Source organism: Ictalurus furcatus, chromosome 22 (assembly GCF_023375685.1).
Source record: "Ictalurus furcatus strain D&B chromosome 22, Billie_1.0, whole genome shotgun sequence".
NCBI classification, from domain to species: domain Eukaryota; kingdom Metazoa; phylum Chordata; class Actinopteri; order Siluriformes; family Ictaluridae; genus Ictalurus; species Ictalurus furcatus.
In genome coordinates, this window is record NC_071276.1 from 10752887 (window position 1) to 10769978 (window position 17092).

The window sequence follows — 17092 nt, forward strand, 5'->3', positions numbered from 1 at the left end:
CTAACCAGTGAAGAAGAGGCCTCCAACGGCAATGCACTGATATCCCATTGAATGTTGATCTCGTTTGGAGGCACAAGGCCAATTTTCCAGTCAACACATGAGTCAGTCAGAAGAGATGCACCCAAAATAAATGGCTTCCCTGTCCCCAGCCGGAACCACACCCTCATGTGGTTTCAGGGCAGGCGAGATTGGGTAGGGCCCTGTGGCCAACCACAGTAGTGATTTCTGGGGGTTGGCGCTCATACGGCGCGGAGGCGTGAGTGGGTAGCACTGGGGCAAAAAAAAAAAAAAAAAAAAAAACAAAAAAAAAGAAAGCTGAAGCAACAGCCACCCCTCATGTTTTTTTTTATTCACTGTTTATTGTTTGCCCATGTGCGGACATGCCCGGCGACAGGTGCCCCATGGCTTGTGTATGACTTCACTGCACCACATTCTCCATCTCCATCCCAAGTGGTTCCAGGGGCCAAAATCAGCATGACAGCTATCAGTCATGGAGCTATGAAAAAAAAACAAACAAACAAAAAAAAACAGCCAGGGCTTTCGATACGACACCAAGTGGTTGGACTAGTCAAAGGCCAAGCCTGAAAGACAAGGCTTGTGCTCCTAAAGTTGTTCTCTGAGACAAAGAGAAGAGAAAAAGGATCAAGAAGAAGAGAGAGAGAGAGAGAGAGAGAGAAAGAGGCCTGGCGGACAGATGTGGGGAGGGAAAGAGCAGGCAGACGCCCAGCTTCTTGTCTTCTGGAGGAATCGCAGGGATTTTGACGAGCATTGTTAGCTGTCAGGTGTCATCTTTATTAGTCGGCTGAGTGAGTCAGAGCTGAGGCTGGAGCAGTGTTCTGTGAGGGCTGTCGTTCATTACTGCTAGCCAGGGATGTGTCATACGCTGCACCCATTCTTTATGTCATTCACATTTTGTACACACTGAGGATAGATGGTAAATAATATTGAATGCTATGTACTTTAATGAAGAAAAAAGTATCCAGATCTTCTTTAATTTGTGGGAATGTATAGACTCTAAAATGTCTGGGCAAAAGGGTAGATTGTAATTCTTTTTTTTTTTCCATTACATATAAAATGAACCACAAACATATCCCCCTTGTTTCCAAGTAGCCACTGATTCCACTGTAGGCTTTAGTCATATTATGATATGTCTACAATTCCTCCATGTAACTCTTATTACAATGTGTGCTTCCTTATCAGCTTTTGTTGACACTGCCTTTATTTTCCCTCTCAGTCTACACACCACTTCTCTTCCAAGTAATCCGAATGCAAATTTTGGTCTGCAATTAAGAATAAAGACTATGCATCCACTCACAATGCAAGTTAGAGCTACCAGGAGCACAAGGTTCAAAAGCATTGAATTTTAATCAACATGTAGCTAATTAACCTAGACAGGCACGCATATGCCTCCTTCCTCTTGCTTTGTTTGTTATTGCTTTTCATGTTCTTATGTGAATGTTTTTTTCATAGAGTAAGAGTGAAAAAAGAAAGGTTTCCTCATTTGGGAATGCTGCATCAACTGAAAAAAAAGAGATGAAAACAAAAAAAAAAAAGAGAAAACAAACCCAAGCCACACACCTTCCCACCCTAAAATCCAAAACATACAATACATGCATGTGAATGTTTTTAGGAAGTGGGATCAAGAAAAACAGGCTCATTTAAGACTAAGGAAGCCGGGCAAAATGCTACACCACTGCAAGCATATTATCATGAGTGCAGTACTACATTAACTTCCAGTTTCCCATACCTTCACAGCTAAGGACTTGCCATCATGACTGGAAAATAATTGAAGGGTCCCATAACACAGATGTCAGAGAAAGTGAGAGAAAGACTGAGAGAGAGAAAAAACAAAGACAGTAAGAATGAGAGAGTGTCCCCTTTATTCCCATGTTAGTGTAAAGACTTCAACCTACTGGTGAAAAGCAAACTCAAAAAAATACCCTTTTAATTATCAATTTAAATTCTGAGAAGTCCACATCATATTTATGCCCTCCATAAATGTGAAGTGCTACAAAGTGTTATATCTTCAGGCCAAACAGGTGTTTAGCCCTTGATGCCAAACCTTCATCTATATCTTACACAGAAATGAAAGCTCGCTCCCTTCAATTTCAGGTTATGTCATTTACAAATGTGAAGGAGCTATAAAGCTCAAAATGCCATAAGGAATATCAGCTTAATGTCTAAACTGTCCTGATTTCTGTGCAAATATCAAACTCTGAGCTGACATTTAACAAATTAAACTGGCTCGATTTTTATCACAAGTCAAAATCTCACACTTAAGGATCATTGTTTATTGTCAGATTAAATTAATTGCAATGTCATAGTAAGGTGTTGAGGAATACACGCTCATAATGATGAAGGATATTATACTACTCTATATAGTGCTTACTGTTCACGCAGGGTTTTCTGGACAAATAAGGCATTTAATAATTTGATTAATAGGAGCTTCTGATTTTATATATAAATATAAATATTTTCTGCAGATTTTGGCCAAGAAGCATCATGTGGCAGCGCGCTTAAGCCAAAGCCCTCTTCCATTCACATGTGGTGAGCATGAGTACAGCTAAAAGGTCTCATTTACCAATAAACATCACTGTGAAAGCCCGTGCAAAACAATTTTAAATGATAAATTATTAATGAATGCCAGAACCATGTCAAAACTAACATTGTCTGAAATACCTTTTATGATGGAGGACATTATACGGATGTTGAGATATCCTCTGTAGTGTTCTGTATGCCTGCTTTCCAAAGTTTTTTAGTTGCACTAAAAGTTACACAAAAGTCACATAGCCCATCTAAGGGCAGCTGATTGGTCCTAATTCAATTATACATCTCCCAATTATACATGTATCCCAATTATTACTTGGAAATTTAACAAAACAATTTCTTCTGGCCTGGTAGGAAACATAAAGAGCACAACTGCAAATTCCAAGACTAAAGCGAGTATGGAGAACTAAAACGTCTATCTTGATGCAGTGACTGGAATAGCAACATTCAATTAAAATCTCCAGGCTGCCTTCAAGTGCCGCCAAATGCCATCTATAAATACCCACAAGTGGCCAATCTGGTTGTTGGTGTGTTTGTTTGGTCAGCATTTTTTTTGGCATGGAAGGTTTTTTCCCTCCTCATCTCTCTCCTCTTTTACTTCGAAATAAATCAGAAGTGCTGTTCATACAGCATGCCTCTTGTTTCTTTGCACAGACATTAACTGCTGCAGCATTCAGTGGCTCAGTAGTCCATAAGGCTTTGCTAACAGAGAGGGAGGTGTTCACTATAATATCTATAGAAACTGCGAGAGAACCAGTGTCAACCTGCGATGGAATCAACGGGACGATTGATCACAATTTGTCTAGTTCATGGATTAAATTGTCTAAAGAATTGTGATGTTGAAATGTTTCAGTTTTAAATCCATACCTCTGAGTATTATATAGATTTTAAGTGGATAGTGCATAACACTTGCACTATGCATGTTTGATACTAGTATGTGAATTAAAGTAGAGTTCATAAAGTATGGCAAATATCAGATTTTGCATCAAATTAAATAATTTGCAAAACAGTGACAAATAAATGATCGAGTGTAGGATTCCCTACACATAAAAAGCAGCAGCCTGAATCTGCATTAGTAAATAAATGTTCAGATTTTTTTTATATATATATATATATATATATATATATATATATATATATATATATATATATATATATCTTGAACCGTGCTCTAAAGTTAACACTTTGTAAATTCTCATGCGGTTGAATTCAATCACTTCACACAAACTCTGCACTTGGAGAAATCAGCAGCATTGTTATGTGTAGCTGTCTACTTGACTCCACTTAATAAGTGAATACAAAGGCTCTGTGGTTACCTTTATCAAGAACAAGTGTTATTTGAGAATATTTGATGACATAATTTTCTCCTCTAATTATAATTTTGTTAATAACTTGTAGCAAGCTTCCATGTTTAGGGTGAATATGAGCAGAAAAGCACCTGTAAGGGGAAAAAGAGAGAAGGTATTATGGAAAATTACTGGCCTGATGATACTTGCAGTGGTCAGCAGGCTTGAGAAGGTTTTTAACCAAATGTATTTATGGCCTGTGGGTTAGGGGCTTCATATGTGTGTACACACACGAACGGCCACCATCAACACTCATCACCATTCTTCCCCTCTCCATGGTATCGTTTCATTTACCCCATGCTTTGGGCAATGGTCTTCTTGCAGGTCAGCGGTTAGCCCGGTTTGTCAGTGTACTAGTGTTAGTACCATGACCACACGGTCCAGGTGACCAAGCCTGTGGCTCATCCTGCTAGAATGGTCCAGTTCTCTGGTCACCGGGAAGCAATGGGGGAAGAGCAAGACGGCCGAGTGTATTTTCAGCATGTATTCATTACTGAGTCAAAGGGTTGCAGTTGGGCTACGCGATTGTGGCGCCAACATGCGATTGTGGCAAGACGAGTTGACCACTCAGAAATCGCTGAGCTAACAGGGCTCAGGCCTGGTGGCGCGACAACAGGAGCTTGCCAAGTTTACACTCGCCACCAAGCTCACACACCTTATAATGATAGATCATTGCCGGTGCAAACCAAGCAAACCCACCCACGGCAAATGTTTGCAAAGAAGGAAGTGAGAGCATGCGTCTGAGTGCCAAAGGAGTAGGCTGCCGCGCTTGCGCATAAAGCTGACAAAACTCCAAAACGAGACACGCCATCCTGCCATCTTCAGAGTCAAACTCCTACACAGTGAAACATTTGAGAGAGAGAGAGGGAGAGAGAGAGAGAGGAACAAACAAAAAAAATTGCCTTGGAGATGGAATCAACATGCAAAACTTTTCCACAAGCGTGCAGCAGCACAAGGTCTTTGATGGCTGAGGGTGTTTGAAAAACGGCAGAAACTTGCTCTCGCTCCACCTTTCACTTCATTACGCTTTGCCTGCACTTTTTGAGCTGTGCGCTTCTTCTGCACAAGATAGATTTGCCCAGGAGTTCATCCCCTGCCTGCAACACAGTGAGAATGCCCTGAAGGAAAAGCAGTCGGCATGTGGGGTTCAGCTGCGAAACAAAACCGCCCTGTCTCTTAAGTGGCAGCAGAAGTCAGACATAAAATCAATCTGGGGATGTTTTGTCAAGTTTTGCACAAGAAACGCTCTTAAAGATTCCCTTGTCAATAGGCAGTGCAGCCTTGCTTTGGCAAGAGCCGTGTGATGTTGCTCCAGCCGTGGAATCGAAGCAAGGTGCAAGCCGTTCTTTCTCTATGTGCCGCTGCTTTATTTGTTTGCTTCTTGCACTGAGCTCAGGATGTTTCTTGAAGGCCTCTGTCAGTTCCTTGAGTAGTTTTTTCTCGGTTTTAAAGATAATAAAGCTTCCAAGGAGAAACACCCCACGGCTGTGCTGCCTTAGAGAAGGCACCTGGTCATGTCTCATTGGCTCCCTGGTGTAGGGTGGATCAGAGCAGCAAAGGGAGAGGGAGGACACGTGGGACACGGAGGGAGGAGGGTCAGCCCTGAGGGTTGTGCCCTACTGTAGATTTTCTGTAGGGGGCAGTCTTTCCTTTAATCGCCTGTTCAGGAAGGGCCTCTGCGGCTGCACAGGAGCTCAAAAGGGCAAGAAAACTTCACCAGACAGCAGGCGGGCAGAAATAGGAAGTAAAAAGTGTCACATTGCTCATTAAAGTATCTTAATGTATGAAGTCCCTATAGGTTGTAGCACTTATGTATTATCTTACTAGCTATTTCTTGCTTCATTTTGATTTATCAAGAGACAATTTGTTTGAATTTTAATATTAGATTACTGAACTGATCACACTGTCATCCCATGACATGTAGGCAGAATTCAAAACATGCCATACAAAGTCAAAGCTAAATTAAAGGTTCAGGCAAGGAAAAAAAAAAAAAAAACACACACACACACACACACACATACACACACACAGTCCACATCTTTCAGAGTGTGGGTGGCTGACACATCTGCTCTTGGAGAGAATTGTCTATCGAGCTGAATGTGCTGCCCTCGTCATTGCTCCTAGGCCTCCCAGAGCGTCTCCAGCTATGTGACAGTGCGCTCCGAGCACAGACGGACCACGGATCCCCGCTAATTCCATGTCCCTGAAAGCTTCCTTTCTGACTACTTTCTTGCATTCTTGTTATTAAAGTCACAGCTCGAGAGTCTGTCATATCCTCGCTGCCAAGTTTCAGGAGGAAAAACAACACTTGCTGGCACAACGTCTTAAAGCCTGAAGCACCTGCCATACTGCAAACCTGAAACTGAGAACATTTGGTGGGTCGGATGGTTCATATGGAATGTGTACTGTATGTGAGGGGAATACATGCCAGGCATTCACGCCATTCAAAAAATAAGAGGGGAGCCACGTAAGCAGGTTGACATTAAACCCTAACGTCTTTATGCTGCCATATAACAAGGAATGTATGTTCCAGGAAAAACACAACTCATAACATTTATTTACATCACTGCCTATAAGTTTAATAGATCAAAAACAAAAGTTCCACTGTTTTATTTTTCTTCGTTGCTACAACTATACATCACGTCGATATACGTTTGTAAAACCAATACTTTCATTAGTTGGGTTATTAAATAGAGATGAAATGATTTGAAAAAAAGCATCTTCTTTTTGCCTATGTGATCCTCAATACACGGGCTGTACTTAAAGACAGTAATGTACATGCATTATTGAAATCTAACATAGATTTATATGCTGTATTGTGTATACCATATAAGCTTGATTGTTATGTTATGCCTTATAATAAGCTTTTACGGGATTTTGTTATGCACTTTTTTTTGGACTTTGCATCATTAAAACATGCATTCTGTATTCAACTTTCATACTATTAGCTACCTGCTGAGAAGAGTTTAGCCTCCATGAGGTGTGTTACCTAATTGGAGCTGTAGAAAGTAATCAGAATCTAAATTGCACATATTAGGCTAGTTCCACATAAAAGCTTTCAGTTCTCACCCAGAGTAAGCAACTAATGTTACTGAATATGAGATAATTGACCATGTCCGTGACTTTTGTTTTTGACTGATTTGACACTGAGACTTTTACTTTGAATTTCTTGCTGCTGCTCAGTGATTACATTTAAAATGATGTGTAATGTAAAAAAACAACAACAAAAAAACAACAACAAAACCCATACATTTATAAAAGTGGTTAAGGTTCTGCAAAAGATACTCCAGGGTGCTGATAATTAAAGATAACTTTGACCATGGATGAAGTTTGAAAGAGTGAACATGGAATATCTTTTTTTTTTTTTTTAATCTTTTATCAAGCTTGCTTTTTATCCAATATTGCTACAATCTAAAGTCTTCAATTTTCCTGCTAATGAACAGTGAAAGCAGTGGAAGGACTACACCAGCAGCAGCTCAGGCATAAATACTCCCAGCCATTAATTACCTCTAGTTTAATAATAAAAAATAAAAAAAATGAAGCCAGTTTCACAACTGCCTTATAGGATATGTCATGTACTGGGTGGATTCTTACAAACATGTGGTGTAAAGTCCAATTCCTTAGTTGCAACCAGAGCATTTAGACCGAGTGACCATCTCAGAGAAACCCTGATATGCACATGCATATATTTAAAGGTAGCCTAAATGTGAAACACTGAGCATTCTGTCCTGAAGGCCTTGTTGACTAGATGAGTAGAAGAAAAACTAGATCAAAAGCCACTAAACAAATTAGACAAAATAACATTGTAATTACATGGCTGTATATTCTAATATTGTAGTACCTTGAACCTAGAACTAAAACATTGTATTAACACTGATTAATAAACCATTGATGTCTTGCATTAGTTTGGACAAAATAATTTTTTGTTGTTTATGATGTGAGTGCTCCAACTGATCACAGATCACACCCTTCATCTTGAAGGTCTGACATTACTTGAGATGTACTATCACTATTGTGAAGGCTAGTGTATTGAGTTATGTATTGATCTAATAGTCCATCTAATTTATATTTAGATGGACTATTAGCAAAGCTTTCTAATATATAATGAAAAATTTAATGTTTCAAAAGTGTAAATCCATCACAGATGTGTAGATAAAACATAGGAAATAAAGGGAGTGTTTGTATTTTATGTAGAATTTGGGGTGAGGGTTGATGGATAGCATAGTGTAACACATGCAATATCACAACAAAAGTCTATACTAAACAAACCGTCCATATCTTTTCCAAGATATACTTGCATATTTATCTTTGTTGAAGTTATTTATTGTTTTTCTTCCACTATGTATGATATTTCTAAACTGGAGCTAGTATCACTTACACTATTGGCAGTAGTGGACAATGTTTAAGTAATTTAACATTGTTATTCTACATAATTATCATTCTACTTGGGTATTACTGAAAATTAAAACTTACTTTTCAATAAACTCTGGATCAATTATATTTTCATAAAACAAAACAACAACATATATATATATATATATATATATATATATATATATATATAAGCACAATTCATACAAAAGATTGAACTGATCAGGTTTTATTTGTTTTTATATGAATTGGAAAACATACTAATGCTCAACTACACCTTAATCCTAGCCCTAAAATTTCCAAGCCTGACAGCATATAAAAAGTCCTGTCACTATTTCATATTTAACTTAAGATTGGTTTTAACCAACTACTTCCACTTGTAATTGATTAAAATTTTCATTGCATCCCAATTGGCCTACTATCCGTACTAAATAGTATCTGAGGTGAGAAAGAGTGTGTCCCAAAATGTAGTATGTTGAAATGAGTATCCCAAAGGTACCCAGATGGTCGACTATTTCCGGAACTGTGGACACTTTTTCAGCTAATATTTCCCACAACTCCTTGCATAAAGAAGGAGGAGTTTTGTGACGGTTTGCTATGCTGAATTCAAGAATGCATTGTGGGAAATGTGGAAAAATAAATCAAGGGAATGATGAATGAAAGTATGTAGTATACATTATATAAGGAATTGTGAATAAAGAATTAAGCTAAAATGCAGTGAGGAGTTTGTTTACTGTGACTATGTTTACATGGACAGTAATAATCTAATTATTGACCTTATTCTGAATAAGACAATATTGTGATTAAGGACATGAGTCGCGTTTAGAATATTCCTTCCATGTTCAGGTTTTACATGTTATAGAACATAGAGCGATTAATGGCACGCGTCATTACGTCCCCACGCCAAGCCGTCCGACGTTCCCACCAGAATTTCTTGTATCAACATATAGTTTGTCTTCGTTATGATGCCGTATATAGTTTTGGGTGTTTCATTTGTAATTTTATGAGTGCTTCAAGTGCAGTTAATTATTTGTCATGCTATATGTGCAAACAGACGACTGCTTGAAGCCGTGGGCGGTGTCTGAAACCACATACTTACCTACTATATAGTAGTTGAGATACATGTATTTTGCCTACTATATAGCAGGTAAAATACGTGGTTTCAGACGCAGCCGTACTCTCTTGTTTGCCATCAAACGGTTGAGCACTGCTGTGTGTGTACGTGTCCTGTCGCAAAATGAGGTGAAAACTCCCACATGACCTTAATAGTGTGATTAAGGTGCGTACATGTCTATGCACTTCGATAATGCGACTAAAACAGGAATACTCCACATGTCTTAATTTGATTTGTGTTTACTTCGAGTATGACTTTATTCGGATTAAGGTTTCTTAATCAGAGTATCGTCTTAATCGCGTTAATATCGGATTATTGTTGTCCGTGTAAACTTACTGAGAGTTCGCTTCCATTACATGACATGTTAGTACATCCCAATACGTTCATACTCTTTTAATACACACTCAAAAGTATGTACTTTTTCTTCACAAAAAGAGTACATACTTTTAGTGCACAGTATAAATATGCCAACTGGGATGTAGGGTTTGTCTCGATCTGATCTGCCAAATTGCAGATGTGAGATGTGTATTGTGCTTGACACAATGGTCAAGAAGATCCAACCATCTATAAAGGCCCTTAACCATGCTGCTGCTGCTGTGCTGGTGAATCTATTGATTCTGACAGTGTTTGGGGAACGTAATGACAACATGTGAGGGAAAGGCGTCACATGTGAGGAAACTGCCAGTCTAGATGATACCCCTGTCTGACCTAGTTTAGACCACTGTGTGTGCGTGTGTATGTGTGCCTGTCCACACCAACGCTGACCAGCTGCTGACCAGCACTGCCTTTTGTCGTGTGTTTGTTCCTAGTGCCAATCATCCCAGATCTAATCTGTAGCACAAAGACAGACCCTCACAGCAAACAGCAGGGTCACAGTAGAGGGGAAAGAAAATCCTTCACTCCTGTGTGTGTGTGTGTGTGTGTGTGAGAGAGAGCGAGAGAGAGAGAGAGAGAGAGAGAGAGAGAGAGAGAGAGAGAATGAGGGAATGTCAAGGAACAGCATTTTGAAACACATATCTTCATAAAATGTGTTAAATGTGATAAAACTCATGGGTTCTCTTTTAAAGTGCTACATTGCCCTGAATAAGTTTTCACCCCCCTGACCTTATCCACATTTGGTAGTGTTACAAACTGGAACTGAAATGGACTTGATTGGGATTTGATGTCATGACTCTACACAAAATAACCCACAGAACATTCAAGGGGGTGAATACTTATTGAAGCCTCTGTATATGTGTGTAGAAGATATAAAAATATTGCCAAACTTTACAGTGCAAAACCAGATCTTTCTCACTAAAGTATATGAAAAAATCAAAACAAACAGAAAATATAGCTGTGGCCTATTTTTTAATGTGAATTACAAGTAAATTAGTATAAATATAAAACCTATGTTTGTTACAAACACATCTTTGCAGCATAATGAACTTTTTTTTTTTAGCTTGCACATTCAGTGACTTGAAAAGATAATGAGTTCTAACATAAGCACAATATCAGAAGGGTGGCGGTATTGATGTGTATGCAAGAACTCTAGGCTATACTAACGGAACCTTTTTTCTTCTTCTTCCAGCCTCTAGCACAACTCCCCTCACTGCATTACAGGTAAGGATAAAACTGCCTGCATGTCTTCTGCTGACCTATTTAGGTAATTGTGCTCTTCATTAAAAAACTGTAGTCTGAAAGAGAAATTACACTTCCCCGACAGTATCTAGGTAACATAATCTCCCTCCGGCAAGCTAATTGCATGGCATGATAACCTCATAGGCCGGGTCTGTTTAATTTTTCATCTCTTTTCAAATAATTATGGATCAGAGGAGAGAAGTATTGATTTGATTCATTAACTCTCTTGCTCTGCACCAAGGTTAATGATTACATGTATCCCAATTATATGGTAAAGATCCACTGGGCTATTTGCTTTGATTGGCTTCCACTTTATTATTGGCAAAGGTGGTGCTGAAACAATTCCCAAATTGGGCAGTGAGTAAGCTAATGTAGATGCCTAATTGCTTTATTTTTCTCATCCCTGAACTCGTAATTGACAAATAAAATGAATATATGGTGCTGAATAAGCATTAAAGCCAGGCTAAGATGAGGACGAATGACTTGCATGGTGTGCTCGGCTGGAGAAATATCGTTTATGATGACTCAAAGATCTGGCTGAAAACCTGGCAGGCCATTCGTCAGTACCGCCAGGTTTGTGATGCTGTTGTGTAAAATTCACAGTGCAAACCTGGAGTGCAAACACAATGGCCATATGTTGCTATTCCTGAATACGGGTTAAATAAGGTTATGGGAAATTTAACAGCCTTGCCTTATGAGTTAAGAAAGTAACGTAAAGGAAAAATCCACTTGAATATTTATCTTTATAATTAACGTGCTCTTCAATGTTGTCCAAGATTTGATTTCATTCATCAATATGTTTGTTTATTTGTCTATCTGATCGTTATCACTTATCTTTGAGTTTGTGTAATCTTTCCCCTTCTTTTAAAAGTCATGCTAACTGTGAATCATAAGAATCACTAAGCATCATCACAAATATTTCTATATAAAATATTTAATAGTAATATTTAATGTGTTTCATGGTGGAATTTTCCTTTAATAGTTCAAATTTAGCACTCCACTCAACATTTCTCAAAGTTCTCATAGGAAAAAAAATAGTTATAAAAGTCCATCCATCCATCCATTTTATAAAAGTTATAAAAATCTAGCACGCCACTCAACATTTCTCAAAGTTCTCATAGGAAAAAAACTAGTTATAAAAGTCCATCAATCCATCCATTTTCTATACTGCTTATCCTACTGGGTCACGGGGAACCTGGAGCCTATCCCAGGGAGCATCGGGCACAAGGCGGGGTACACCCTGGACAAGGTGCCAATCCATTGCAGGGCAAAATCACATACACACACCCATTCATATACTACGGACACTTTGGACATGCCAATCAGCCTACCATGCATGTCTTTGGACTGGGGGAGGAAACCGGAGTACCCGGAGGAAACCCCAGCAGCACTTGGAGAACATGCAAACTCCACACACACAGGGCGATGGCAGAATCGAACCTCCAACCCTGGCAAGTGTGAGGTGAACGTGCTAACTATTAAGCTACCATGTGCCCAATTATAAAAGTCATCCCTAGCATTTATCGACATTTAGTGAGGGAGAAAAGTGGCAACTCCATCTTTCAGCCACCTGTGCTGTCAGCGTCTCAAAAGCTTCTCACTGTTTTAATACTGTGTGACTTGGAACAGCATGGTGTTCCGGGGTGATTTTAAGCAGACATAAGTACATTAAAATGACTGTAATGTCTAAATTATTTCCTCTATTAAGTTCACTCCTGTTCTTCTAGAATTATTTTGCTCTTTTCAGCCACGACTGGCAGAAAACTGGAGGGAGGTAAGGGGTGCTTTATTATTGCAGATCCCTGAATGAATTACTCTTCTCTCTGGTAATGTTGGGAAAGGCAAAAAAACATCATTAAAGGCTTGAAAAACAGAAGTCAATTTATTTGTTGTTTATTTAAGTGCAGGGCTAACTCTCTCTCCCTTCTCCATCATTCTCTGATGCCTCTGGCAATTGCAATGACTTCGTTGAGCAGCAAACAAGACAAATTACAAGACAAAAAAAACTACATGTTGTTTTGTGCATTTTATTCACAATGTAGGCTCCATGGTCTATTTGACTTGCTCATTTCATGATTTAATAAAAATATGTATTTTAGGTAGAATTTGGACTATCGATTCCTTGCCATTAGAAATAAATCTTGTAACCATTTAGAGAACATATGCCCAATTAGGTTGCCAGTCTTTGTTGCTGGTCTCATGAAAGCACAGTAGAATGAAGGTAGAATTGGGGCTCACAATGATGCAATGGAACAGTAATATGCTGCGCTCTGGGAAGTCCGGCAGCACACAGTTCTCCTCCATTCTGCTTCTCAGACACTCTTCAAGCACAAGTGAGAGTCATTTACTGTGTGAGAGCCTGCAGAATCTCATGTGCTATGGACCACTTAGATGGAGTGACATGAGGTCGTCACAATAATGCTTCTCGACACCATTGATGGTGGTCTGCACGTTTCTTAGTTTTCTGACAATGGAAAACTGAACAGAATACACTTTCCAGAGGAAATGTTAGGGGCTGCAATGGCCAGCTCATGTTGCTTTTCACCATCCATCTGCGGGGAAAGTGAAAACAGGCTTGGCTCATTTTATTGCCCAGGGTTTCCATTTGGGCTGTGGGGTGCTGCCAAGGTATAACAGGCACTGGGAGGGTAGCGTTGATCTCTAGTCTCTGTAGTCTAGTTTGGGGCTTTTCACCTGTGGGGTTGGTGATGTGGAAGTCAACGTGGTTGCATAGCTTTCTCGTCTCGTGTCTCAATCAGACCCTTCATGCGAGAGAAGGAAAGGGGAGAGACTTCCGTTATGAACGTTCCCTACATGCCCTTTTCTATTCATTGCACCGTTGCCTAGAAGCTGGCGTGGTGTTCCCTGTAGGGTGATTGGGAGCTGTTGACATTACAGGAAAAACGTGCAAGTTTAACAAGTGTTTAAAGAGTGTGGCTGGGTCTATGGTCGATGACTCTGAATGTTTGGAGTGTTAACAGTGCTTGGGATGCCTAGGAACCTGAGGCCTCGTTTATTTTCACAGGTACATAGGGAGTCCGTGTTGGCCCAAGTTTGCAGAGAGGGGATGGGAGATCCTACTGATGTGCTGGGTCAAAGTGAGGTTCATGAAATCTGAGATGAATTAACACACACTCTCTATGAAATGCGTCCATAGAAGGATCAGAAAAAGAACTTGGATCACACAACATAATGTACTTACCACGAGTTTGCTTGCCCCATTCATGCCCAAGATTTAAAATATGAGACTACAAAGTAATTCCAGAGATAGACTTGTTAAATGACTGTGTTAAAAGTGAGTAATATTTTCATCATATTTATCATGTAAATTGCTGTACTTGCAGAGTCAACTAGCTCTAAGTGTGGCTGGTGGGAAAGGTGAGAACAGTAAAGCGTTATGGTAGCATCATTTACACAGTTAAACTTGGCCTCTGCTTTTCTGATTAATTTCCTTTAACAAACTCTGGGACCTTCCAGGAACAGGTATATTATAATGAGATCACATGCTACTTTAATTGCACATGATTATCTCCATTCAATTATGTGACTTCTGAGGGGAAGTGGTGGCATAGAACTAATTTTGCAGTTTCACACCAATGGGGTAAACACCCCTATTTTTTAAAATGTTTTAATTTTTTGTGATTAACTAATTTGCAAATTATATTTATTCCCCCAGCTTCCATAGTAGGGGTTATTTTGGATACATTTATGACATATAATCAATTAATTACAAGTGAATTTACTTGAAAAGTTCAAGGGGCATGATTACTTATGCAAGACACTGTAAAGGCAAATTATCACATAAGAATGAAATTACTCTTGTCATACATTGTATGAGTGATTTGCTGCACATAATGCCTCTCCACATCACTCGCTTATAAACATATTCATCTAAACCATCTATAGCCATATATTTAGTATTAATCAGTATGATTAAGAACAACACAGAGACACAGAATCAATCACTGAACTGGAAAAAACTATACCATTGAGCTAATTATAGCCTAATTAATTATAATGTTACTCATATATTGTATTGTACTTGAGTGATATACCAAAAAGAAATTGCTCAGCAATGCAACAATGAAATCTGAAATATTTCAAAAGAGGTTCCTTACAGGGTCTTTTGACACATACAAAATAAAATAATTAATTATGGTATAGCACTACTGTTCTAGTAGTCTGAAATTATAAGTATGGCTTTTGTGAATTTGCTGTGCGCTGCATCCAATCCACGAGTGTTCTCAACTCGTGCTGTATCCACCGTGACCCTGATCGAGATAAAGTGTTTATGGAAGATGAATAAATGTATGAATGCTTTAAGAACATACAGATGACATACCATGATGGAAAAGACAAGAAAAGTTGCACTGGGAGGCACTCAGGGAACAACCAATATTACAAAAGTTCCACATTGAATTCACACATAATCAGATAAACATTGATTACAGATGGTTGCATTGAGTGTAATCTATTTACAAGTGTGTGGATAAATAGGTGCTAAAAATGTAATCTATTTACAACTCTTCTTTACAATTACTGGCAAAGCTTAACTCTTGACCGACAGCTGCAAAACATTTTTTTTTTTTTGCACATAATACTTCTCCCCCCAACACCCCACCCTTTCCTTATGTCTGCAGCAATTCTGATTCATTTGGCAGTCACCAGTGAGTAACTACTGCTAATACATCCTATTTTATCATTACAGATTCTGAGAACAGGTTCTAATGATAAGGAACCCCTGGCATCGAGACATGTGCGTAAACAACGGCACACAGTAGCCCACAGCCTAATGAGTCAAATCCAGACTGGAGATTGATTCCTTTTAGACAGTAGCTGAGATGAGGAACTAAAGTGTTGACTCACATGCGGTCAGAGGAAGACAGATTGTTTAAGGGGAACAGTAGTATCTACAAACTTGACAATGGAAAATCCAGAAGAAAAGGGAATAACAGTTTGTTTTGTGGTTAGGTTGATTATCTTGACTTAGGTCTGGTAATATGTTGTACACAGTGCGCATATCTGAGACTGCAGTTTTAGTTTAGTGTAAATCTCAACTCCAAACACAATGAAATGCAATACCTAGTCATGACATATCATGACAATTAATTTCTAAGTAAAGATTTTTATTTTATTTGTGGAAAGAAAGGTCTACCTGCTGAAATAAAAACAAAACAACAACAATAGAAACCATTACAAAAATTGTAATTGTTTCCACTACAAATACCATTACAAACCATGAGCCATTATTACAGCCAGCATTACAGCCATTATTGGTCCTTAATGGTATCCACTAGACATAACGTGCCACCAATAGAAGGCAACAAATTACCAATAGAGACCCACAGGGAACATTATAGTTTCCATTAAAACCAATACAATTCCCATTATAACCATTAAAACCATTATAAATTATATGAAGGTTTCTAAGTTATTGTAAAAGCTAAAATAGTTGGTTAATATAAAACACTCAGGAAAAGTGCAAAAAAAAAAGTCTTTGTTGTTTGAAACTAGCTTTTTAGCTTCCACTATAAGGCTAATGTTGCTAACAAGCAGTTAACCAATTTAGCATTATGTAAATTGCTTCATACACATTTGTGTAGCACTTTTAATGATCAATATCATCACAGAGTAGGTTAACAGATTTGCATGTAGTTTCTAACACTAAGTATAAATATGGACAAACGATGTTGCATTGCTAAAAATAGTAATAGCAGCCATTTTGATGCCAGAATCACTCCAAGCTAGAATCATATTCCGGTAGGAGTGTGGCTGAAAGTTCGAGGGAAGGATGTTGTTATAATAATTGCATTTTAACTGTAAGATGTGTATACAGCAAGTTACAAATTGTATTTTTTAGCCAAACTCTTCTGACACAAGAATGTAGTGCAGTATGCAAAACTGCTAACTTTAAACTTCCATCCATTAGTAGCAAGTTTAGCTTTGCAGTGCCAATGCAAAACAAACAAAGCAGACATCAGACACCAAACATGTCTTGGTTTATCAACTTTAAGGTGAGGGAGAATTGTGCAAATTAAATTTTTGTGACTCTAGATTTAATGAAGCATATTTACTTCTTTGCGGCTTGAAGTCCAAA